The sequence below is a fragment of the Cuculus canorus genome, chromosome Z (assembly GCF_017976375.1).
Source record: "Cuculus canorus isolate bCucCan1 chromosome Z, bCucCan1.pri, whole genome shotgun sequence".
In the NCBI taxonomy this organism is placed as follows: Eukaryota; Metazoa; Chordata; class Aves; order Cuculiformes; family Cuculidae; genus Cuculus; species Cuculus canorus.
The window spans coordinates 53,698,384-53,725,772 of record NC_071441.1 but is presented as its reverse complement, the minus strand read 5'-3'; the positions used below and the strand labels follow the sequence as shown (position 1 = coordinate 53,725,772).

The 27,389-nt window shown below is 37.4% G+C and overlaps 1 long non-coding RNA gene across 1 annotated transcript in view; it reads left to right on the top strand.

Moving 5' to 3' along the window:
• LOC128850424 (uncharacterized) overlaps positions 1-9,066 on the top strand; it is a 36,695-nt gene extending 27,629 nt beyond the window's left edge. The window contains exons 2-3 of the long non-coding RNA XR_008447852.1: positions 8,638-8,691; positions 8,936-9,066. This is a non-coding gene — a long non-coding RNA (uncharacterized LOC128850424). The remainder of the gene's footprint in view (positions 1-8,637; positions 8,692-8,935) is intronic.
• Positions 9,067-27,389: the final 18,323 nt, after the last annotated feature.

Below are 27,389 nucleotides of genomic sequence, written 5' to 3'. Positions count from 1 at the left end.
AAGCGAAGTCTACACACTTTTTGAATGCCTCCAGGAATGGACTCCACCACCTCCCTGAACAGCCTGTTCCAATGCATGACTGCTTTTCTGGTAAAGAAATTTTCCCTAATCTTCAATCCAAATTTTCCCTGCTGCAACTTGAGACCGTTTCCTTTTCATTCTATCCTTTGCTACTTGTGAGAAAAGACCAGAACCTACCTCCAGGCTAAACAATCCCAGTTCCCTCGGTCACTCCTCATAAGACTGGTTCTCCAGTTGTTGCCCTCTTCTGGGCACATTCTAGCAAAGTGATGTCCTTCTTGTAGTGGGGGGCCTAAAACTGAAAACAGTGTTATCTAGTGTTACTGTTTTAATTCTGTATTTTCTAACAATAGACTTCATTAACGATAAAGAAAGTCTGATTTAGGTACTCTATTAGTTAATTTGCATGTGTGTACTAGCTGGTGTTATGCATTGTACATGTACTTGTGTTCGTAAGTATATATTGAATTTTATTTATTTGTATACATATGGATATGTCTTATGTTAACTACTTCGGGCAGTAGATAGTATCAGTCTATTTTACAGCAATCTCAGTGTTCTAATTAACACTTTGCAGTTCAAGTTCTGAAACATTTTTCTTTAAGTTTTTCAAAAAGATTTAGTGTGCACACATACAAAACCACTCATAAGTAACGTAAATATTCATTCCATGTACTAAAAAGTAGAGGATTTAAGCCAAAGATAACTGATATTTGCACAGAAGAGAAACTGATTATATGCATAACTGATTCGGAGGCCTGAATTCTGTGGAAAGTTAATGCAGGTGCAGTGGAGAATCCCATCTTCCAGACACCACCAGTCATCATAGGGCTGCTTAGACAGTATGTGAATTTAAAAGTTAATGAAAATAAAGAGAAACTGGAAGTATATCAGAGAATCAAAGTACATTTCAGTAGTAGATTTAGAGATGACAAACGAAGCAGAAGCAGGCTGAGGGTAAAGCTAACACTCAAGCGCTTCAGAAAGATCTCAGTGATGGTCATTTTGGTGCCAATTTGCATCCTCCTGTTAGTAACTGTTACTTGGTGAAGTGAGCTGGAGAATGGCAGTTTATAGAGCTGCCAACACTGTCCTTCCCTCCCTGTCCTTATAATAATGATGATGTACTGCTTCTTCTTCTCCTAGTTGGCCATAACTCCTTTTTTTTTTTTCCTCTGGACCATTGAACCTGGTGGAATTACGCCATTTTTAGTATTGCATTTTCTCAAAAAACGCACTTCCTTGCTTTAAATTTTACATTGACTTCACAGATACCCTCCCAAAAAATCAAACTCAAAGCCAGTTTAGTCTTGTTCCCGTTATGATTTCTTTTCTTCCTTCCTTTCTCTTCTCTTTCTTTCTCTTTTGAAGATTTTCAGTCTCAAGGAAGCTTTACCAGTCCAAACTCTAGTTCTTGCAGTCCCTTAAAGGTTAGGACATCCTTGGAATGGCTTTCTCCATTAAATACAAGAGAACATGTGTTTTGAATATTAATACTTTTAACATAACTGTTTTTAAAATTAATAACTAAATAAACTCTCTTTATGTGAATTCGTGTAACCATGAAATATTGCCTATATTATTGGAAAAGAATTCTCTCTTGATTTTGAAATGCAAGCGAAAAGATATACCAGATGCACACTTTATTTATTGCATAAGGGAACAAATATTGATGCAAATAATTTATAATATAAGATAGAACTCCGAATTATGTTATAGCTGTGTTTTTAATTAAAGGGCAGAACAGATGGTGGAGTCTTAATTTAAAGCAATATGTCTATTAAAGTAGTACATGCTGCCAAGTGATTGTTCCAGATCACAAAATGTCCATTCGCTATGTTTCCAGAAGAAACTGGCAGTCTGAGAGACAGATACTTCTTGCAGGGTGTTTAACAACAGCAACAAAAGTAAACAAGACACTTTACTATCCAGTATTAGGAACATTAAATATTTTTCATAAAATAATCACAAAATTAGTGTATCAAGGTTTTGCTAGATAATGAAATAATTCTTACATGTTCAGGCTGTGAGAAAATACCAGATATGTACATTTTAACATTAAATACACATATTTAGGCATGTGCAAAATGTTAATAAGTTCTAAGAAATCTTTTATAACAGGCATCTGAAGATATAGCTTTTCATTTCCTTGAGACTCATGTGGAGACTCCAAAAGATTGCACACAATTCTACATTTTCTATACCTATCTTTTGCATGCATTTCTGCATCTAAGACTACTGGATGATTTCCTGCTTTAGCAACAGTTCTCAGCAAAATTTCATCTCACAATTTGAAGTCGTCATCATGGTGGATGAAGAGGGAAGACAGAGATCTGGTGGTGGTTGTCAGGCAGCTTAGAGGGTACACTTAATTTCATACCTGTTATCAGCTTATCTTTCACAGACTGTAGCCAACTAAGTACACAGCAGAAAGCCATTGTCAGACATGTAAAGACATGTAAACCTGTTGAAGTGATTTTTTTCTCCAATATCAAGAGAACCAAAGAAGTTTTTTAAGAAATTTTGGTAGGTTTTTCTGGAAAGTTTCATCTATTTTCATCTACTTTTTCTAGTGTTAACAAATATATGTTAATAGAGTTTTAATTTTGTTTTTATCCTTCCTAGAAAAATAAAATGTATAAGTTTCTGAAAAAAAATTAGAGAAACAAACTATTTAAAACCACTTGACATTTAAAATCTTTGAGGATATATTCCTGAAGCTAAAAAGAATATCTTAGATCTTTAAGCTCAAATTAATAAAAGCTAATTATGTCATAAACCACAAAATATTTTTATTGTTGTGAGAGAACAATTAAAAAATGAGATTTCACTCTTATTTCTAAATATTCTCCTATATAATGAGCTTTTAAGATTATGGTTTCATAGATGATCATGGGTATCATGTAGGTAAAGTGCCTGGGAAAAGCGCTTAAACCCAAAAGAAAGTTTGCTCAGTCAGGGATAAGGAACAGGTTAGATATTGATATTAATTTACTATAGTCCATGATTCTTGTCGTTCAGCAAGACCTCAGATCCTAGAATGAAATTTGCTTGTCATTTTTAATCTGGCTTGGCAGACAGCCTTTTCTAACTTGATGACATATTTTTGTTTCATAGGACTCCTCCTTTTTTATATACAGGAATGGTATGAATAAGACAAATGAGGGAGAAAAAAATGTTTATGTTTAAACTCTGGGTTTCAATGCATGATAGATAGGCTCTTTTCCTGGATCTGACAGACTTCCGGCCAAGCTAAGCATTGTAGAACAATTGTATCTCTAGTACTTAAAAGCTGTTTGCCTCTTATTCTCCAAATTTCACCTACAACAACTTTAATTCTGAATATGAGTATTTTTCTTATGAATGTTTATGTATAACATATCGCTTGCTGGTATCGTTTTTCATAAATATACAACTCTAAAATAAAATCGAAATTGCTTGCTTACAGAATACCTAAAATATTTTTGAGAAAATCACAAAGCAAGCAGAATTGTAGAAATAATTGTAACACAGCTTCAATAAAGGATAAAATAAAATCTCTATATATACTTGAAAAATCAGAAGCAGACAGATTCTAGGTGATGTGTTTAAAAATAGCAAATTAAAGCCTTTAATGGCTTTAAATATGCATCCTTCTTTCCTATTCTTATAGTCTAACATTCAGCAGAGAAGTAAAAACACTAATTAGGGGTAGGTGTGCATTTGAAATGGTAACTTTCCAAAATAGTTTGTGCTTAAAATTTGCATTATTATTCAAAGACCTGAGAGAAGCAAATTTACTGAAAACATGGTGATGTATGGGCTGCAGGCTGTCACTAGAAATTTAGTTGTGATCTTGGACCGGATCCTAAAATAGAACAAAATTTGCAATACAAGATTCAGCAGAATTGCAGATTCTCGACTCTAAAATTGCTACTAAAAAAACCCCTATTTATTGCTGTTCACTTCATCCTGGAAATAAGTCATAAGATATCTTCAAGTATGACCTAGCCTTTTTGGGTACTAATAACTAACTCATACTGGGGTTAGGTAGCAACATAAAAACCCCATTCACATATCTTTAACAAATAAAACATCTAGAAAGGGTTTTCGGGAGTATGCTTTGAGCTCTTAAAAACAGAAGATCCTTGATAGTCAAGCCCTTTGCCGAAAGAGAAAATTTGATCAAAACAAGTACCTGTAATACCCTAAGACAGAAAATATATCCATTCCAAAGCACAGCCTAATAAGAGAAAATGTACGACAGAAATCTAGTCCTGTGGGTAAGGCTAAAGGACAAACACAAATGTTAAGATTTTAGAGGATTTTTGGGGTAGAAAATCAATAAATACTGCTTACTACTTTTCTGCTTTGTACTGAAGTAGTTACAATAAATCATCTATACTTTGTACAGCACATGAAACAACCGCAAGTGTTTAGTATGAGGTTTGAATTCATGAGAAAAATTAGATATTCAGCTTACTTACTGTATTAGGTTATTTCTTGGATAAGATCTTAAATCAAAAGGAACAAGTCAAAACAATGTTTAAGTTGCTACCAATTGTCTTCTTCTGTTTCAACCTCTGGACGAAGCCGGGAAATACCCTTTTTTCTCTTGACCTCAGACATCATTGACTAGGGGCCATTGAGTAGGTCTGAAGACTTCTGTGGCCAAGTTTTCCCAAGTAATAGGCACCAACCATTCCTGCTGTGCAATGAAGATACACACAGATACACATATTATTCCCCTAGTAAGAAATGCTTGAGAGGTCTTCTAAAAATTTTCAAAAAATTAAACGCACAGAACACTTTGGGAGAGAATTTGGATATTGAGCTTTCTTAGTCTCTTTCTTTGTAATTTCATACTTCTCCAAATCAAATAATGTATTTCCATAATGACAAAAAATATAACAAAAATGGCATGTAGGGTTGGACTGAAAGTTAAGGGCCATTACTTTTCTGTTCCCTCCCTGCAGGAAAGGACTTTATTGGGAACAGATGGGTTGTTGAATGTTTTCGCACCTGAGATTCCCTGTCACAAGCATAAATGTGCACATCATTTACTATGCATCTCATTTCACTAAGCTGTGTTCAGCTGGACCCTGTACTCTCTGCCCTTCACTTTCATGGACAATAAAATCTTCTTGAACATACGTTAGTGAGAAAAGAACTAAGCTGTAGAAAAAAGCCAAACCCTTTTCTATCAATACAGATAATTAATCTTAAGTATTTATAATTCAAAGAATATCTTCTTTGAAAACTTTGTGCCTGACGTGATTGCATCCTTCCTTCTTGACCCCACACTAGGAGCACGTAAGAAAATAAATCACTTTATAATGAACAGTAACAATGCTTATATTTAAACAAATATCTCTTTCAAGGTCTTCTCTGTCACTAAGGCTACATGCCTTTAAATCCCTCCCTGGGTAGTAGGCACTGCTGTGTACTGTCACCAGTAAGCCAGAGGCCTGATAATATTATGTTGCTGGTATGACCTCTAGGGAGGTGATTTGGGTTTTGAATTCCCTTGAAGTAATTGCTGACTTCAGTATCAATTGTCAAGGAAAGGAGGAGGGGGATAATATCAGGCCTGTCTATAACAATGTGATCTATCTGTATTTCTTTAAAGTCTTTGACTTGTTCCCCTACAACATCCCTTTCTCTAAATTGGAGAGTTATGGATTTGATGAGTGGACTGTTCAGTGGGTAGGGAATTGCTTGGGTGGTGGCATTCAGAGAGTAGCGATCGATGGTTAGATGGCCAGATAGAGATCTGTGACAAGTGGTGTCCCTCAGGGATCTGCACTAGGACCAATGCTGTTCAATATCTTCATCAATGATATAGACAGTGAGATCAAGCACACCTCAGGACATTTACAGATGACACCAAGATGAATGGTGTAGTTGCCACACCAGAAGGACAGGATGTCATCTAGACGGACTCAGGCAAGACGGAGAAGTGGGCCTGTATGAACCTCATGAGGTTCAGCAATGCCAAGTACAAGGCCATACACCTGAGTCAGAGCAATCCATGATTTCAATACAGGCTGGGGGCTGATGTGATTGAGAGCAGCCTTACGGAGAAGGACTTGAGGGTACTGATTGATGAGAAGTTTAACACGAGCTGTCAATATGCGCTTGCAGCCCAGAAAGCCAATTGTATCCTGATCTGCATCAAGAGAAGCTTGTCCAGCTGGTCGAGGGAGGCGATTTGCCCCCTCTACACCACTCTCGTGAATCCCCACCTGGAGTGTAGTGTCCAGTTCTGGAATCCTCAACCTAAGAAGCATATGGAACTGTTGGAAGGGAGCCAGAGGAGGGCTACAAAGATGATCAGAGGAATGCAGCACCTCTGCTACAGGTACAGGCTGAGAGAGTTGGAGTTCTTCAGACTGGAGGAGAGTAGTCTCTGGGTAGACCTTATAGTGGCTTTCCAGTACCTGAAGGGGGCTACAAGAAAGCTAGGGAGAGACTCTTTACAAGGGTATGTAGTGATAAGACAAGAGGGAATGGCTACAATTGTAGGGAGAAAGATTTAGACTTAGACATAAGGAAGAAATTCTTCACGATGAGGGTGGTGAGATACAGGCACAGGTTGCCCAGAGAGGTTGTGAATGTCCCCTCCCTGCCAGTGTTCAAGGCCAGGTTGGAGGGGCCTTGAGCAGCCTGATGTAGTAGGAGGTGTCCTTGCCCATGGCAGGGGAGTTGGAACTAGGTGATATTTAAGGTCCTTTCCAACCCAAAGCATTCTATGATTCTGTGATTCTATGGAAGGTATCTTGTTCCGGACATAATAAAATCAGAGGTATGTCATTCCTTACAGAATTCATGCTCAGTTATAACTGAACTTGCTTTGGAAGACCAACAGGTTAAACCATGAAAACAAGATGAATAATCACCTGACTGTTCTGCTTCTATCACCATGACTAATGACTTCTAAAATTTTTTAGTACTGTTTTTTTTACCAATATTAATTTTGCTTCCATTTCTGCTTATAAGTTAGCAAGGACTAAACCTACATCATTAAAAGCATTCCACGTATAGAAGTTAAATAACTTGCCAGACCAAAGAAAAGACTTTATAGTGCATAAACTCTTCTTTCTTTGCAGCAGTGTCTGTGTCATTTGTTAGCGTTACTACTTCATATATTATTTTACACAACTTTATTTACTCCCTATCTGTCAAAAAGTACACATGGTTAGTTTAAAAAAATCTCTAATTTATTTTGGTTTTCTGGAATGGATAATTGTGAATAACTGGGGTTCAAATTCAGATCAAACTTTTTCTGTTTCCTGCAGATATTTTTGCACTAGTTCCCACTTAGCTATATTGGCTTTTTAAAAATTAATATCAAAGTTCCCATTTACTTCAATACAATTATAATTTACTCCTTGAGGTTAATGGGACATCTAAATTATGCAGATATTTTCTGACATATAAGATTTTGAATTTTTATTTGAATGTAAAGCTATAACCTTTGATTTGCAGCCTATGAAGTCCCTTTGGGAAATTTCTATGGAAAAAAATTAAAGTGCTTACAACTCTGAAAATGTTTGCATGTATCTGAAATATTATATTTATTTATACTTATATTTTTATATTTGGTTCTACACTGAATGTGTTTTTGTGGTTTGTTGGCACAAGTTCTTTGTGGAAATTAGAAACTACTTTTGTGAAATCTCTTTTCATCAGATACTAGAAGCAAGTGGAAGCAGTATTTCCCTCTTAAAGGAGGCTCCTTGAGGAACAGAGTGAAAGAAATGTCATCTGTTGGAGGAAGATGTTTTATAGAAACATAAAAATTAGGTTGATGAATAAATATTTTGAGTAAGACTGTTCTCTGCCTGACTCCATATAATGGGGAAGGTAACACCCAGCACTGGAAGCAAGGAAATACCTTAATTTACATGACTTTCATCATCAATTACACTCATTTTCTCTACAAGAAGGTACTTTAAAGGATTGCCATTGTTACTGAACTTCTTGACGGAGAGGAACCTGTAGTGGTTTAAACTCAATGCTATACATCAGTAAAATGATTGTACAGAAGTATTATACTCTATTTTTACCAGACAGCACTTGAAGCGATACAGGAGAGTGATGAGGACAAATCATACACTTCACAGTACCATCTTGTACTCTTGGCTACAGTTTCAGCACTACCATCATTTCTTTTCCCCAATCGTCATGGCTTAGTTATTGGTATTGCATTATCAAACAGATATTTGCTTTTTGTTTCTTTTTCCTTGCAGCTGTGTCAGGATTTTTATCAGACATACAATCCCTATCATACAAGTACCTTCAAGCCTACTGTCTTCGAGTGATACTACTGTCACAGTACAAAGCTGTTTTCCTTCTAAGTACGCAACAAAAGTGATGGTACTAACATCTTTGATACTCAAATATCAGTGATTTGTTCTGTTTCCCTCACTGTGGGATCTAATAGTAAATGCAGTAAATACTTAGAATTCACATATGAGATCTTTTTTCATATCTTATTTTGCTCTATTAATAAACTGTTGTGGCTCTTTTTCCCCTTCTTCTCCAGGGACAGCATATCAGCAACAATTTGAAGCATAACAGCAGGTCTGGCTGAAATAGACATGAAAGCACTGATTAAAACTATTTATATTGCAGGCACATCCTGGTAGAACATGACATTAGTTAATTAGACTATCTACTCAATGAGAGGTAAGTAATCAAGTTCACAATTATGTTTTATTCCACATATGAACAGTGATGTGTTATCATATAAATAAGTAACAATGATTATTAATAATAGTAAATTCTTATTCTAATTCTGCTCTCATAGACATAACTAGTACTTCCATGAATCACTTGAGTGGAAATAGGTGGATTTTTCTGAAAACTCAAGGAAAACCCATCTAGTACAAACCATGTAATTCACACTGTATAATCTGTTTTCCTTTTCAAGGTAAAGAAGAAATCTTTCCAAGCAGATGTATTCTACAAAACATGTTCACTCACGGAAGTTCTGGATCCCTCACATTATTCCATTTGAAGAAGTCTCAGCCCACCAGACTGGCTGTATAAACTGAATAAATGGTTATAGCCCTTTCAAGCAACACAGTCGTTCGTTATACACTTTTTATTTCAGATTTGTATCACTTCCTTCTTCTTCCCAAATAGCTGATTAAAAAAAAGTGTCTTCATGGATTTACCTGATTCTTAGGTACAAAATACACTGAATAACTTGGGCATTTTTTGTTGAGGGAAAAGAATCTCTTCTATTACATTGCTCTTCTTCTGACCCTTCCATCCTTGGCCTTATTTTCTAACTTTCTACACTCAGTCACAGCCCTGCTGAGGAATACACAGTCCTGCTTGAGAAATACAGAAAACATTATTTTGTCTAGGGCACATGCTGATTACTACAGATCTACCTCTTCACCACTACCAGTAATCTACTGGCTTGCTACTCCCAGACTTTCAGCAAAGATTTTCTGTGCCAACGTCACAAACAATTGTGTCCCTTGGCAGTGAATTCTCTGACAAAGTTCAATCAATGAATGATATTATTTTATGTCTGTCTGCCAGTGTGTCATAGCTCAAGATGTATGTTTACTTCTCTGGGCTTAGAAGGAAAAAAAACTCCTCCTTTCTCCAGCACCCTTTAAATGTTATCTTCTATTCAAATCTAAGAATGCCAAACTGCCATTATGAGGTTATAAATTTGTCACGGATATGTCTGAAGGATGGAAGTCTGTAGCAACACATACATTTGCTGAAAAATGATCTCTGATTTAGGTAATAAAAAGAGGTTGTTCATGTTAATAGGGAGTTTTATGTAACAATTTGTTTCTGAAATATTCAATTATTAACTATTGTCTGGTTATTATTCATGTTGTCTGGAGGGAGAAACTTATTTCATAGTGAAATTTTATCTAAGGACAGCCACTGCCTGAAACAGGTAGGGTTCTTTTTTTTCTGTTCCTAGGCTCAAATTTCAATACTGAGAAAATATTTAGGAGTGGATATCCTTAGTGTTTCAGACTTTGTGGACCTGCCTGTACTGCCTTCACTGAACGGTTAAAATTTAAGGTATGAAGTACTTCTTCAGTTAGAAAACAACACGTATTTTCTCCTATTTTCCAGTTAGAAGCTTAATTTGACATTTAGAAGTCACCAAAGTTTTAGTGCTCCTGGAGAGATCTGTGGGTTTCCGTGAAAAACAGCAACGCAAAATGCCAAAATTTGGGAACATGACTCACCTGTAAAGAGTTTCCTATAGCTTAGGGCAGCCTCAGAACACCAATGTTGTTGCACAGATAAGACTACAAAAACTATCCGTTTTGTGCTATGCACTACAGAGAAGAAAAACAGGAGAAATAAACACTAAAATACTGCTGTGTGCCAAAAAAAAGAAATATTGAATTGTGTGCCAAAAAGATTGCTTTGCTGGGAGTTTTCTTTTTTCTTTCAAACATCACAAGGATTGCACCAATAAATTAAGCCTGCTCTGTTTAGGATTTCTTTTTTCTTTTTCAAGAAATGATAGCTCACCAGCTAAGACTTCTATAAATTCTCAGTTTTAGTTTTTGCAGTCATTCCAAATATGTTTACTATTGACCTTTAGAAAACCCGAACAAAACCAAACACAAAAGGAAGACAAAAAAGTCCTTTTTAGGACTACTGTCCAAATTGAAGCTGAAGGAATTATTTTTTATGTTAGATGTATTCAAATAACTACTTTTATCACATTTCTTTTTTTTTTTTTTTGAATCATAGCTCTACAAGTGTTCTGGTTCCAGGTAAAGAAGAACCTGTTCTCTGACTTTTCAGCTAAGCCTCTTCTAAGTAGCTTCAGTTTTTGAAGGTTAACACTTTCAGACCTTATCTGCCTCTAGAAGTGATAAGCATGATGTTTATCACCAAGGCAACAGAGTATTGATAGATAAAGAGACCATTGCTTATATTCATTTCTGTGTAAATCAAGATTAAGATATATTTTGTAGAATGCCATGAGTCAAAGGCGATGCTTAAGTCAAAGTGTGAAAATGGCAGTCCCATCCTCAGAGAAGAACAAACAAGACAGCTGACCCCAAACTGACCAATAAAATATTCTGTGCCATACGTCACACTCAGTAAAAATGTTAGAGATCATGAAAGTCAAGTTCTCTTCTTTGATGGCCAAAACCTCATCTGTCTGCCTGCTTCTGATCCTGATCCATGTGTTCCTGAATACCACTTCTCAATCCAATTCCGGTGTCCAGTTTCAAAGTTCAGCTCTGTCCTATCACTGAATCAAGTCTGGGACTTGCCTGTGCCTTATCTGCAGATACATATTTTGATCTCAAGCAATTTCAATACTGACAATACCAGCTATTAGAATCAACACTTGTGGATTATTCATCCTATTGTCATAGAATATCAGCTTTAATGGCCCTAGAGGTTGAGAAATCCAAGGTTTTCCTGGCATATTCTTCATCTGGGAGTAGTGGATCTAAGGGTTGTTTTTTGATTCTGATCACGGTGAAGATGGTCAATAGAACTTGATATGGTCCATTCCACTTTTCCTCGAGTGGGTCACCTGAAAAATTCTTAACATAAATTCAATCACCAGGGCTAAACAGGTGGATAGGATGATCTAGTCTATTAGCCCTTGCCCCCAACACAATTTTCTCCAATTGTCTCCAATTGTTTTCCTAGAGAAAAGACATACTGTTGGACATAAGATCTTCTTAATTGGCATAAATCTTCTCCTTTGTCTGATATCTTGTCTGATACAGTCCTGCATATAAAATTTTGAAAGGACTCAGATTTTCTATTGCTCTTGGCTTTGCATATAGTAAGGCTACAGGTAAAGCCTGATACCAATAGAAATTTGCTTCTTGGCATATTTTAGCTATTTGCTGTTTTACTACGTGATTCATTTTCTCTACTTGCCTGCTTGCCTGGGGTTTATATGGAGTGTGCAACTGCCAATCTGTCTCTAATGTTCTACTAACTTGTTGTACTACATGTGCACAAAAATGAGTGTCTGTGTCTGAGGAAATAGTTGTGGTTAGCCCAAATCTGAGTATTATTTCATTCAACAAAGCCTTTGTCACTTTCCTTGCCTTATTTTTCCTGCAAGGAAAGGCCTATGGCGATCCAGAAAAGGTATCCATGAATACTAACAAGTATCTGTACCCGCCTTCTCTTGGGAGTTCAGAAAAATCTGTTTGCCAATGCTCTCTAGCTACTTTTCTTTTCCTAATTACTCCTAATTTTATCGGATTTCCTGTATTTGTATTATATTTTAAATGTATTTCACACTGTTGAGTCGCTTGCCTAACAGTGGTATATAAATTCCTCCCTATCTATTTCTGAAATAGGAGTTTATATAAGGGACCTGTTCCGAATGGGTTTTATTATGTTCCCTCTTGACAAGTTCCCAAACCAAACTGGCAGGTATAACAATACTGCCGTCCTTTAACTGTGTCCATCCGTGGTAAGGAACCTGTCCCCCAAGTTCTTGTATTAATTCCTAATCGGATTTGGAATATCTAATAATTTCCTGATTTTCCAAGTTTTCATCTCTATAATCTGGAATTAGAGCTAAGATTTGCTCTTGAATTCTTTCTGCCGCCCATTTAGCCTCATAATCAGCCAATTTTTTACCTGTTTCCTGGTTCATGTTACCTCTCAGGTGCCCTCGACAGCGCAGGGTAGCGACTTTAGCTGATAATTGTACTGCCTCCAATAGGTGATGTATTTCTTCAGCATGTTTAATCTGTTTTCTTTGTGCCATCAATAACCCTTGTTCCTTCCAAATTGCTCCATGAGCATGAACAACTCCAAAGACACATTTAGAATCTGTCCATATGTTCATCTTTCTCCGTTTTTGCCAGTTCTAAAGCTCTGGTCAATGCAATATCTTCAGCCTTCTGAGCGGAAGTCCCAGTAGGTAATGGCTGGGATTCAATTACTTCATCTTTAGTAGTTACTGCATAACCAGCTTTACTAGTACCTTGCTGGACAAAGCTACTTCCACCCTTAAACCAGGAATCTTGTGTGTACTCCAGAGGTTGTTCCTTCACATCCAGTCTGCTGGCATACACATCTTCTATTGTTTCAAGACAGTCATGTACCAGAGGTTCAGTCGTCATTCTGCTGAGAAGAGAAGCTGGTTTTACAATGTTAGTTACTTCAGTTTCAATATCATCTGACTCAAACAGGATGTCAAAAACCTAGATAGGGAAAGCCAGTGATTTCCCTTTTGTTCCAGTACAGCAGATGGTGTATGTGAGACCAATACTGTCGTCTTCTGGCCCAAAGTGAATTTTTGGGTTTCCTCAATGTTGACTATTACAGCGGCTACTGCTTGTAATCATCCTGGCCATCCTTTACTTACTTCACCCACTTGTTTGGAGAAGTAAGGTACAGCCCTCTTATAGAGTCCCAACTTTTGAGCCAGGGCCCCTAAAACTATTCCCTGCTTTTTGTGAGAGAAAAGCCAAAAAGTCTTGGTCATATCTGGTAGACCCAAAGCTGGAGCTCTCATAAGTTCCTTTTTAAGTGTCTCAAACGCATTTTTAGCTTCCTTAGACCATACCAGTTGGGGAAAGTTGGTTTTTAAAAGTTCATATAATGGCTTTACCATCACGTCATAACTGTAAATCCATAAGTGGCACCAACCCATCACCCTAGAAAGGTCCTGAGTTATTTTATCATTTGTGGAAGTGGGATCTGACAGATGGTTTCATTTCTTTCAGTTCCCAGTTCTCATTGTCCCCTGGACAGCCCATATCCTAAGTATGTTCCTTGTTCTTGTACATTTGGGCTTTCTGTTGAGAGACTTGATATCCATTTAGTCCAAGGAAATTCAACAAACTTACAGTCCACTGAATGCACTCAGGTCTTGTTTTTGTTGCAATCAGCAAGTCATCTACATACTGCAAGACAGTCCCATTTCCAGGATGGAATTTCCATGCTTTGAGATCCCAAACTAGTTGATTCCTGAAGATGATGGGGCTATTTTTAAACTCTTGAGGCAACACCACCCAGGAAAATTGTGTTTTTCTACCAGTGGTGGGATTCTCCCACTCAAATGCAAACAATTTTTTACTTTCTTTAGCCAGAGGCAAGCAGAAAAATGCATCTTTTGAGTCTAATACTGTAAACCAAATTTGGATGTCTTTTAATTTCAGAAGTAATGTGCATGGATTAGCTGCTACAGGGTGCAAGTCTGTAACAATTTTGTCAATTGCCCTAAGCTCCTGTACTACCTACTAAATTTCATCTGACTTCTTAACTGGCAGAATAAGGGTATCATATTCAGATTCATGTTCCACTAATAGTTCATGTTGTAAAAGGTTATTAATTGGGCCCTCTATTCCTTTGTGATCTTCTAGCCTTAAAGGACACTGCTTCTGGCAAACAGGACTTGCTCCCTCTTTGAGCTCTGTTACCACAGGGATAGCATTTTGTGCTTTTCCTGGAATTCCTGAAGCCCTTAACCCTGGATGAACTTGGTCAATGATTTCCTTAACTTCTGGCGACAAGTCTGGAAGTTTTTCAAGATTTACCCAGGGAGTTATTGCAACCAGACTTAACACCTTAGTTAAATGATCTTCTTTCACTTTAAACTCTATTTTTCCTTGTTTAAATTCCATTATCTCTCCTAGTTGCTCCAACAACTCCCACCCCTACAAAGATTTAGGACAGTCAGGCAAATACAAAAATCAATGCATACCAGCTTGTTTTCCCATTTTAAGATTCATAGGTTCATTAAAGAAAGTCTTTTTCTGTTGGCCAGTGGCTCTGGTCACTCAAATAAAACCTTTACTTATGGATGTCAACACTTGATTTAGAACAGAGAAGGAAGTACCCATACCCAACGAAAATTCAGCTTTTTTCTCCTATTCCTCTATATGGATTTTAACCAGTGGATCTCCTAAGGCAGATATTCCAGGTTCCCATCAGTCCACATTTGTTGCTGCTATCACTATCTGGGACCTCTTTTGAAGTTCCGAACCCTCCTTCTTCCAGTGTCCCTCTTTCTTACAATAAACACATTGGTTTAATTCCAGCCTATTACCTGCTCCTTCCCCATTACTCCTGAATCTCCCCCTAACTCGTCCTATGTATACTATACCTCTCAGCTCCAGTGCTGCATCCGTAGCTGTTACCATCACTCTGATCAATTTTCCTCTCTCTGCATCTTCTCTATTCCTAAAAACTCTCCAAGCTTCCTTCAACAATTTCTCCAAGTTTCTAAGTTCCATATCTCTCAGCTTCTGAAGTTTTCTTCTATTGTCGGTCAATGACTGGCCCAAAACCCAAGGAACAACTGTTCCCCTACACCTGAGGAGGGAATCAGGCTAGTGTACTTCCTCATGGCTTTCCCTACTTTATCTAAGAACTCTGTTGCGGTTTCCTTTTGTCCCTGTTTTACAGCACATAGTGCTAACCTATTTACTGCCTTTGGAACAACATTCTCCAGTCTTAACTTTATCCAAACCTGATATCATCTCAACATCCTGTAATCACGATTATCATTAGGATTCTAATGTGGATCTGTTAGGATACATTCATCTATATTTTCCTGTAAAACAGAGCCAGTAATTTGAGCCTGTACATGCATTTGAGTAGTTTTTAGTATCAATTGTTTCTCTGTTTCTGTCATCTGTTCTAAGATTAAACTGACATCTCCCTGATCCAGGTGCTGATTTTTACCAATCTGCTCAAACTGCTTAGCCACTTCAGAGGGAGCATTCTCTTATTCACGGTTCCTCCTGGTGGTCCTGTTATATTTTTTCAATGTGCACTCTGAAGGACTCTTTCTAGGCACTTCTTTACTCTGATCCCCTCCCATCCTACTATCTGTCAAATCCAATTAACTTTAGACAATTAGTCTTTTTATTGCTATAAATCTGTTTCTCCTCACGTTGTGACAAAAAGAATCTACCTTCCTTGTAAAACCACTCTGGTCTACTTTCGAGGTTTTTGATAACTAATAGTGTGCTATTTGTCTTGCTCCTCCCCAATACTGACAGCTGGAATTAAAACTTTCCCTTCAATTCAATTGATTGGTAAATTATTTAGCCAAAAATACAGACACTTGACAACTAGACACAAATAACAGTGTTTACAATGTGAACATAAATAAACCTAGGTATTATTATTCCAAGTAGTTTTCTCCTCCCATCAACTTTAGTCCAAAATCACATTCGCTTCATCTATCTCCAGCAGTATCCCTTGCGGGATATCAGAAACACAAATCAAGACTCCATACTCGCCTTGTAGCTGTGCTGGATCTCAGGCACACACATATACACACAGAGATATGAAATATACCAGAGTTAAAATCAGTTACCGGCATTCAGTTCCTTATTACACTTTCTGAGTTCAAAACCAAAATGGTGCACAATTCATATACCAATTATCAGTGGGGACCCAGACCTCTCCCCATACCAAAACCAAGACAGTGGAGACTCAAACAAAACCTAGGTCTCCACAAAATTCGAGGTACAATTGTACATAACTCTACCACAATAATACACAAAGGGGACTGCAACCAGCCATACAGTGCCCTGCATGGGATGTCTCCTCACAACTTACAGAGTCTTATTCATTACTGGTCCAAGAACAAGAATTTAAAGAATACCTTTTCATGAGATGGTCTTTGTCTGCTCCCGCAGTGATCCGGTTCGGGGAAGGACCCCCTCCAAGAATAGATCCCAAGGGTACCCAAGGGGGTCCTTGTAATCACTGGATCATGCAGCCAAGCAGAGATTGTCCCATATGGGTCACCAAAATTGATGCTGTGAAAAAGCTAAACCAAATAATCAATGCCAATTTGATTATCAAACAGGCATTGCTTTAATGAGATGTTGGTCACACAGGGAATCATTTCACGTTATGTGTGCCATTGAGGCTGGTTACAGGACTTTCATACTATTAAACATACATATTCATACAGATTCCAGGAAACACTGGTTACATATTCCAGGAAATATTGGTTAAGCATACATAGAACTTATTATCATACCTTATCACTGACTCTTGTATGTACATCTCAGTTCCTTTGTGTCTTCAGAATTTTCTGATGCTCTCCTTCCTCATTGTGTCCTCTTGGTGATCTCAGGGTTTTTCTTTGTTTCAGCCTTTTCCTTGGCTTGGATCATCAGTCAGAGAAAAGTTTCTTTAAGATATACAATACTTGGTTTGCTGCTTGTTTCAACTACTAAACAAGTTAAACTCCTGTTAAAATCACATTCTTTCTTATTGTAAGCTGGCCTAGATTTGATTCTTTTTATTCTTATTATTAATTAAGCTAATTCATTCCCTTAACATAGTGATTTATTCCATCCTTCACCTGGCCGGGGTAAGGGTTGAACCAAGACAATAAGATATCCCAAGAATATATGGAGGACTTCTTAGGCTGTCTTTGTATTAAAACAGTTCCCTGTAATTTTTTTCCTAGCATACCAGCTATGTACAGATTATGACTCAAATGTTTTGAAGAGCTACAGGTTCAGAACACCAAATCATCCTCTACCTAGAACTTCTACAAAATTAGTAACTACATGAACTTCAGAGATTTCTCATGATCTAAAATATGATTTCAACAGCTGAAACCAACAAAAAAAAGTTTTTGCCTGGTTTCCGGAAGTGTAGCTCAGCAGAGAAACGTTAATAACAAGGTGAGTAACATAAAATTAAGAAGAAAGTGTTTTAAAATTATGTCGCAGATTCTAAAAATGGTCAGACATCTCTCTTAATAGTATAAGTTATGGTAATTTTTAATAAATAGAATGAGGACCATTTTGTTTAGGGAATTCTATTTCTTGTACTATTATTAACTTCATTTATTTTGTTACAGAATGTTCCTTGTTTGTGAAATCTTTCCAATTACAACTGTTATTCTTTCAAATATACAAGCTCCTTCTACCAAAGAGTTGTAAAATGTCTTCCGTCAGAAAGTGGTCTGTGGATCTGTTGTGTTTGTAAACCAATTTTTACATCTACAGATCATGTGAAGACTAGGGTTTAAAGTGCTCCAGCAAATGCTGCAAAATAGATATTAAAGATGTATAAATACTATGGTATTTCAAACTTATGAAAATAACTCCATAAGTTTCCTCATAAAAATAAGACAGGTAGAAATTCTAATTTACATTTATATTAACATATATCTGAAGAACCTATTAGTTCTTTGTTATTTTGATTCTTTAATTCTTTCTTCATTTTACTGGGGCAAACACTTTTTTTTTAGGCTGCCTTTTCTGATTCCCTGGTTAACTTCTGCTTAACTTCATGTTTCTGTAATGATCTTCACTGTATATGTCAAAATCTGGGTCATTACAGTGACTGTAGGAGTCTATGCAAATTCCTGCCCCTTTACCTGAGGCAAACTGGGAGTCCTGATCCAGATAAGCAGAGAATGTAAATCAAGCTCAGATGAGGCTTTAATTGTAATGCCAGAGAGTGCTAAACTTAGCAATAAATAGCAGCTGTTCTTACTCATACGGTGTACAAATTGGTCATTTGGTTAACTCTTTGTGGAGTACAAAAGTCACCTTACAAGCCTTCAGTGTACTTTTAGGAATCAGCCCTGCATCCTACTATGGCACAGACATCTGTAAGTATATTAATCATGGCAGGTGAGTTTTTTAGCCTTTGTGTTCATGCTAAAGTTATGGCAGGCCAAACTTGTCTCTACTAGGTCTAAATCTATAATTTTTTTCTAAGATAATTGTGCCCAAAACCTAACAACCAAGGTGAGGACATCTACAAGAACTGTGTTAATTCAATTCCAATTCTTTATCAATCTCAGTGATTTCACTGACAGCCAGTGAAAGTTGCTGAAACCACTGTATGAAATACTGACAAATAAAGCAAAGTCTTAAGTGTGTCAAAGTGTTTACCACATCATATAAAAGAACTGCACTGATTGTATTGAAATCAAGAATCAATCACATCTCACTGTGTTTCAGGTGCCCACAAGGCTTTCTCTGTACTCAGCTGTGTGTTTTACAGAGTGACAATATAGGAACTACTTGAAACCACCAGTCCCACTGCTGGTTATCACTTTCCTTCATTCTTTCTTTGCCAGGTGCCTGGGCTTATTGAATACTGACTACCTCATACACATAACTGGGAAAGGACATTATCTGCAAGATTTTTTGCTTTCTCTCAAATTCAGTCTTCCACTTCTGGCTGCATTGACAGAACATATTATCCACATGGCAGTTTTGATTGCTGTTAGCTTCTGCATCAAGAGACAGATAGACATAATGAAACTCTGGAAATTAGTCTAAGTTTGCTATTAATACATGTAGACTGGAATTTCAACCCCTGAGAGGAAAGGCTTGTCTATGTGGTAGGATATACATCAGCTAAATTGGAAGTTAGATTTTGAATTTACGTTCTGCGCTTATACTCCAAGTTTTGATAGATTTTATATTTTAAAATAAGGCCTTATAAAAAAAGAAAATTGAAATACAAAAATATGTGTTTCAAAACAATGCAGAAGAATCATTCAAAGTGCATAAACCAGATTGTGCCTCTTTCTAAAATGACTCTTCTTTTTCATATATAATTTCTCACAATAGTAGTTTTAGGCAGTTGCTAGAGAAGATGCGGTGTACATAGTTTAAGTCAGAATATATTTCTGGAAATTAAAGTCAAAATTTGGTAGTTTTATGTCTTCCTGCGTCTGTCTTGAGGATGATTTAAGCCTTTCCCAGTCTCCAATAATGAGAAAATATGGATCAGTTTTGTGAACTGTTGCATTGCACAGTATCTGAAAGTGGCTTGAATGGCAGAAAACAGCTAATATTTAGTGATGTTTTAATTCTTTATGGAAGGCACTTTATGGAACAACATTATAAGAATATTACAAGTGTATATCTTCCATGCGTTAAAATGTGTACTCTTCTTTCTATGACCGACAGCTTGAGAAGGTAGGATCACCTAAAATTTTTGCCTGAGTAAGTTTTTCTGGAGAATTACTTGTTGTGCAGAAAAAATCAGGTTTAGAAAATAGTGGCAATTTGAATAACATTGTAACCTGTAAAGGTCATAATGCTAGGACACAGGCTTAAGATCTGAATGCCACAGTAGTGTGAAAGGAGCTTAAGAAAGTGAAGAAGACTTGTTTATTCATGCATAAAGGCATTCTAGTGGGTCAGACATCTGATATGCTCTATTTTCAGGGCCAGTTTCTAATCCCAGAAGAAGTGCAGAACTGCAAGCTGTGGAAAACCCGCAGCTTGGCTTGTGTTCATAAGGAGATTTCAATTTTATTTTTTGAGTTAGAGGAACAGCAGATACATCTATAATTAAGAAGTTGTCCCTTGGACTTCTTGGATGAGACATTTCTTGTAATCACTGCTAGTGGTTCTGCTGATTCATAGAGTTTACTTGCTTGCTTTTAAAATTACTGTTTGAAGTTAACTTACCTGAACAAAACCAACTTGTACTAATTTTCCCTGCTATCCCTCCAATTTGTTTAACATCTTAGCAGGATTAATTCATCTGTTTATCCAATTAATGGAATCACTATGGCTATTGACTTAACAGTATCAATATGAAAGACATGGATGCAATAATAAATACTTACTAAAGCAAATATTAAGCTGTATTTATAGTAGCCACTGTAAAATCCAATTAGCAGCCAAGTTAGGATCTTATTGAGCGAAACACCATGCAAACACATAACGAATGAGAAGTCCTATCTGAAACACCTGAATTGTTACAATAAGAGCCAAAGGTTAAAATTCATAGGAGGAGAAGGTCATAAATGTAATAGGGTGGTTTGCAGCAGCCCCATATTAGGCAGAAGTCACTGATAAAACAAACTAATTGAGGCTGTGCCCAAAACTCCTTGCCCTCCCAGCCACTAGCCAGGGACTTTCAAGGAGGAATTAAACTATGCTATTAGATATATGTGGTACTACTTGGAAGTTAACTCTTTTACTTCTAGTCATGTCATGTGACTGACTCTGAGGTGTCTTTTAGAGTATATTTAATGTGCAAGTGACAATGCACTGATGTAGATCAAATGTGTGACCTGAAAGATGAAAACTAAGGGGGGAGAAAATATATTCTGTTGATACACAAAGTTTGGGATTGGAAATGATCTTTTTTGGTGATCCTGCATAAACACATCTTTCTCTCTCTTCTATAGATCATAAATCACTGAATGATTCAATGGTTTGGGTTGGAAGGAAACTTAAAGATCATGTAGTTCCAACGCCCCTACCATGGGTAGGGCCACCTTCCACTAGATCAGACTGCTCAAAACTCCATCCAACCTGGCCTTGAATACTGCCAGGGAAGGGGCAGCCACAACTTCCCTCAGCAACCTGTTCCAGTGTCTCACAACCCTCATCGTGAAGAATTTCTTCCTAATGTCTAGTCTAAATCTTCCGCTCTACAATTTATAGCTATTTTCGCTCACCCTATCACTACATACCCTTGTAAAAATTCCCTCCCCAGCTTTCTTGTGTTCCCCTTCAGGTACTAGAATGCCGCCACAAGGTTTCCCCAGAGCCTTCTCTTCTCCAGGCTGAACAACTCCAATTCTCTCAGCCTATCCTCATAGCAGAGGTACTCTAGCCTCTTGATCACCCTCAACACAACCCACTGGCTCCCTTCCAACAGTTCCATATCCATCTTATGTTGAAGATTCCAGAACTGTACACTACACTCCAGGTACGGTCTCACAAGAGCAGAGCAGAGGGTACAAATCATCTCCCTTGACCTGCTGGCCACACTTCTCTTAATGGAGCCCAGTATATGATTGGCTTTCTGGGCTGCAAGAGCATATTGACAACTCATGTCAAGCTTCTCATCAATCAGCACCTCCAAGTCTGTATTGAAAGCAAGGATTGCCCAGACCCAGGGACAATGCCCTCATGAAGTTTACACAGGCCTTCATGAAGTTTAGACATGCCTTCATGATGTTTACACAGGCCCACTTCTCCAGCTTGTCCAGGTCCCTCTGGATGACATCCTGTCTTGCCAGGGTGACAACTGCACCACTCAGCTTGGTGTCATCTGCAGACTTGCTGAAGGTGTGCTCAATCTTGCTGTCTGTATCATTGATGAAGATGTTAAACAGTACTGATCCCACTATGGACCTTTGAGGGACATTGCTTGTCATGGATCTCCATGTGGACAACTAGCTGTTGACCACTACTCTCTGAATGTGACCATCCAAACAATTCCTTACACAACAAACAGTCTACCCATCAAATCCATATATCTCCAATTTACAGAGAAGGATGTTGTGGGGGACCATGACAGAGGCTTTACAGAAGTCCAGCTAGGTTGCATCCATTGTTTTTCCTGATCCAGTGATGTGATTATTCCATTACAGAAAGTCACTAGGTCAGTCAGACAGGATGTGCCCTTGGTGAAGCAATGCTGGCTGCCACTAATCATGTTCTCATCCTCCATGTGCTTCAGCATAGCTTCCAAGAGGATCTGTTCCATGATCTTCCCAGGCACAGAGGTGAGGCTGACAGGTCATTAGTTCTCAGGGTTGTCTTTTCTACCCTTTTTAAAAAATGCACACACTGTTGCCTTTCTTCCAGTCACCAGGGACTTCTCCTGACTGACATGACTTGTCAAATATCATGGAGAGTGGCTTGCCCACCACATTGGCCCATTCCTTTTAGGACTCTAGGATGCATCTTCTCAGGTTCCATAGACTTATATATGTTCAAGTTCCTCAGGTGGTCAAGAACATGATCTTCCCCTACAGTGGGAGGGGTTATACAGGTGTTGGGTATCGTTATGCCAGTGATTTATTTGAGTATATAATGAGAGGGTGTAAAAAGGACATTGCCTATCTGTAAAAAGTATTTTGAGCAATAAAAAATGAAACCCAGTCACAATCATTTTAATCCTTTTTATTTTTCTTTCACTGAAGACTCGGAGAACTCCATTGAGATATTATAATTTTATCAGTTTGATTTAGCAATGGAAGCTCTTCCTCAGTTTAGATTTAGTTGCCTGCCTCAGTTATTTATTTTGAGGTGATGAGAAAAGAAGGCTGTTGCTGCTCTGGTGGCCAGGAGTAACAGCTGGTACGTTCTCCTCTTGAAAGGATTGCCAAGAGCAGAAATACATGGAGCACTAGTGGCACGAAAGACTCAGAAATCTGTCTGAGCAGCTGTCACTGTGATGAACTTAGTGCAAATATGCAAAAATGTTACTTTGGTTTGCCAAAATCTTCAGTGGTTTGGCACCTCTTAGCTATAAAACTGGATGTTCTGTGGATGGTGACAGTAATAGCAATGTCAGGCACCTCTCAGGAGCAAGCAGTGAGATGCGAGGTTTTTTATTACATGTTTAGTGAGGCGCTGCCAATGAGATGGCAGAGGCAAGACAGGCGTCAGTATGCTTTGGTGACTTTGTATGTAGATTGTTCTTTAATTTAATTTAGCTTCAGTGTCAAACAAACATGAAGCAAGCAGTTAACATTTTTCACAGCAGAGTGGCAAGAAAGATATGTGCTAAGGAACAAGTCTTCTGCTCCAGAAAGAGACAGAGGAGTCAGAAATAAGATTTAAAAGAAGAAGAATGGAAAGGCAAGAAAACATGGGGTTTGCAAAATTGTTATGCCTTCCTGTATAAAGTAAGTTACTATTTGGATTCTTTCAATTTCAGATGACTGCAGCTTTCATAAAGGAAATTCCTTGCAAAATCATGACACCTGAAGTTTTACCGCTATCCTTAATGGGATAATATTCTCTTCAGTGCATTGTAGGCAATTAATTCAGTTTGGATAATCCATTTCAGAGTGGCAAGGTATTGTTTCTGTCTTGTCTTCTACCTCACATGCTGAAGGGGGAGGGAAAATCTCTTCTGATAGTTTCAAAACCGTCTGCTTCACCTTGTTGGGACTAGAGCAAAAATTTCAAGGTCCTGGTAATAAAGTAGGTATTGCACAGCCTAGATGGACTACTTTGCTATAGAACGTGAGCTAAAGATCAATTATTTTCAGTTTTTAAAATCTACATAATTAGTCATCAACTAATATTGAAATACCACTAACAGGTAGTCTATGAGGGAAAAAGATTTGCACTTTTTTTTTTTTTGACCACTGTGTAGCAGGTTTACTCATAGGCATATAAAAGGAAGAGACCTTCTAGGACTCACTTCTTTTTAAAAATGCAGTTGTTAGACAATTTATAATTTGTAGACACCTAAGCAGAATGAGACACAAACCAAAATATAAAACACATCTAGAAGAAAAACAAAAGCTACAGAGGTCCTTTGTTATTTCTTGCAATATAATTAATAAAAAATAACAATATAAAGAGACATTAGATTTCTGCAAAGAATTATATAAAATTATGTTCTTTATTCCTTATTGTTCTGTAAATAGGAATGAGCAACAAGAGCAACATCAAAAATTGAGATATACACTGCAGAAATATCAAGAAGGAATAATAAAGTGAATATGATGCTGTGAGAGAAACTGTCTAACGGTCCAGGCTTTGCACTGTTATCTGGGCCATGTAAAACAACAGTAAAAACAAATAAACAAAATGTAGTGATGCATAAGGAACATGGTGGGGAAAACAGCAGAATATAAATTGTTTCAATATGAATCAGTGATTTTCCCTCATCTGGAATACCATGTGGTGTATTCCAGCTCTGGAAATATGCAGCACAGTAGCATAAGCCATCCACAGGAAGATGATTAGAATGACTTAATAGACAAGAAGTCTTTTCTGAAGGGAGATTGCAAAGATATGGCTGGTTTATTTTAAAGTGAACATAAAGAGAGACACAATAAAAGTATACTCCAGTAATTTGCATAAGAACTACAGTACAGATGATCAAACAGAATCATATCAACTGCTATCACTTTCCCAATTTTCCATTTCAGGGAAAAAGCAACACTGAGAACAGATACCATAGAAAGGTCATATTTATATTTCAAAAGAAAACTCTCAATAAATACTTATAATTTTCTGGTACTTTAGCAGGGAGATACTTTTTCATAAAGAAGTGTACAGATGTTTTTTTTCTTATGCGGCACAACATCTTGGAGACAGAAACTGCCCCAAATAGTTATCACAATTGCAAAGCCACACGGTCATACCACCAGATACAAGAACAAATGTCAATGTATGTCAGTGAAGATGAAGTAAAACCTGATAAATAACGTACAAGTCATATGGTTGTTTTTATTTAGCAATGAATTTTTCTGTAATCGTGGACAAATGAACTACTACAATGTTTTAAGGCTGTTCAGATTTTTGAAGTTATTCTAAAGTTTAAAAAAAGAATTGAAGGTATATTTGTTAATTGTTAGTGCTAGTGTTCCTTTATGGTTTAAATGAAGATAAAAATATTTCCAACTGGCTGTTTTGAAGCTTACGGAATTTGCTAAATGTACTATGAAACTTGAACAGAAGAAGTGTGCAAAATTGAAATGTAGTAATTAATGGGATTTTTGTGAGCACACATAGAAGAAGTATATAGTTTCATCTAATTTCTAAAAGTTTAGCAAATTTGGCTTGTCCTTACAAGAAATTTGCCTGAAATATTCAGTATTTACAGTCTTTCGATAAAATGAGCAATATATAACCCCAGAGACATCTTTCATCTCGTTCAATAATGCACGTATGACAAATTAGTATAATGCGAATTAAACTCTTCTCACAGCCAGACTGCTTCTTGTTCTTTACTCCCATTTTTGAGAGACATTTTCTGCTTAGAATTCATTAAAATGTTACAAAAAATTGCTGTGCTGCAAACCAAGAACAGTCATTAAGAATGAATTCGTCCTCAAAAGAGAATGGTCCATATTACCTATTTTGAGGACGTAATTTGTTTTTAATGTGCACTTTAAAGATTGGGAGTTGTTTTGGTTTTGTGTGTATGAGTGTATGACTTCTTTTCACATTGGTAATGATGTTATCAGATTTCAATTAAAATTTAATTTTCAAGTCCTTGGTATAATGAGTCTTGCATAAATTTAATCTCTCTTTATATAAACCAGATTACCATAAAGAAATAAAATGTTTGCCTTTAGCCGCTTATGAAGGATAACTTCCAGGCCATTGGCCTGCCTGAAATTAAGTCTTTAAGTGCCTTCCCTTAGATAGCTGGACCTCTTCCCGGTCTCTGTTCTCCACCACCTCCCTGTTTCGTGCCAACAACTCGGCCCCTGTTTGGGTGCTGCTCTAACTCTGAGCTCTTCCTTTGAGGGCTCTAAGAGCTCCTCCTTGGAGGGCTCTGACTTTCTCGCCTTCTCTCTGCTGCTCTCTGTTCTTTGTTTCTATAATTTTATATTCATCTAGCATACAATTCTTGATTTCTATAATTCTCTTCCTACAATTCCCGTTTCTTTGTTTTCCAACATAGTTCCCAAAGTCTCTACCTCTTGGCACATCTTCTCTTTTTTTTCTGGCTTTTTCATATACCGCTTCAGTGCTTCTTCCACTGGCTCACCTTCTTTTGGGTGTTGTACTCTTTTTTCTTTCTGGCTTTACCGCCTCAGTGCTCGTGTCCCTGTTCGGGTGCCATTTGCCGTGGATAGCCATACCTCTCTTCCCGGTCTCTGTTCTTTGTCACCTCCTGGGATCCTGCCGATGACCTGGCCCCTGTTTGGGTCCTGCTCTAACTCTGAGCTCCTCCTTGGAGTGCTTTAACTTTCTTGCCTTCTCTCTGCTGCTCTCTCTTGGAGTGCTCTCTCTTACTTCAAGCTCCTCTTTTGAATGGTCTTCCTAACTGCTCTGCCGTGCCAGGCTTTAAGCACCCTTATCACCTGTTAGCAGCTACCCTGGTGAATGGCCACCTCTCAGGATCCCACAGCTGCAGCAATTAAGACTAGATCAGCTGCCCTACAATTATCTCTTGCTTACAACATTTACATTTCCTTACACTATAGTGTCTCGAGTACTGTTTAATGTTCTGTACATTCTTCTTCCCCTTTTCTGCTTCTTTTTTTTTAGCATATTTTATCCTTTATGTGTTATTATGTTTGCCATCGGACAAAGTTTACTCCTATTTTTCCATTTCTGGAGCAGAAAATACATGATTGACTGCAATACTTGGTGGCTGTTACTGCTCCCAAGAAGGTCTCCTGTAAACTGGAAAAATGGCTCAGACAAATTAAGAATTTGGAGATCTTTTGCCACAGTCTCCAGGAAGTAAAATAGTCAGCAACAATCTTTGAAGCAAGTTACTCCAAGTGTCTATAATTTCCATAGCCTCAAAAATCAACTCCATTCATTCTTTAGAGCTTTGTTATTGTTCTGGAATCAAGTAAATCACAATCTAGACAGCACAGATTTTACACAGAAATTAAAACTGACTGCCATATGTAAGGTTAAGAAAGTAAAAGAAGACAGCTATTTAGTAAACACAAGGGAAAACATACAAGACAGGAGACTCTGATATAGGCGGTTCAA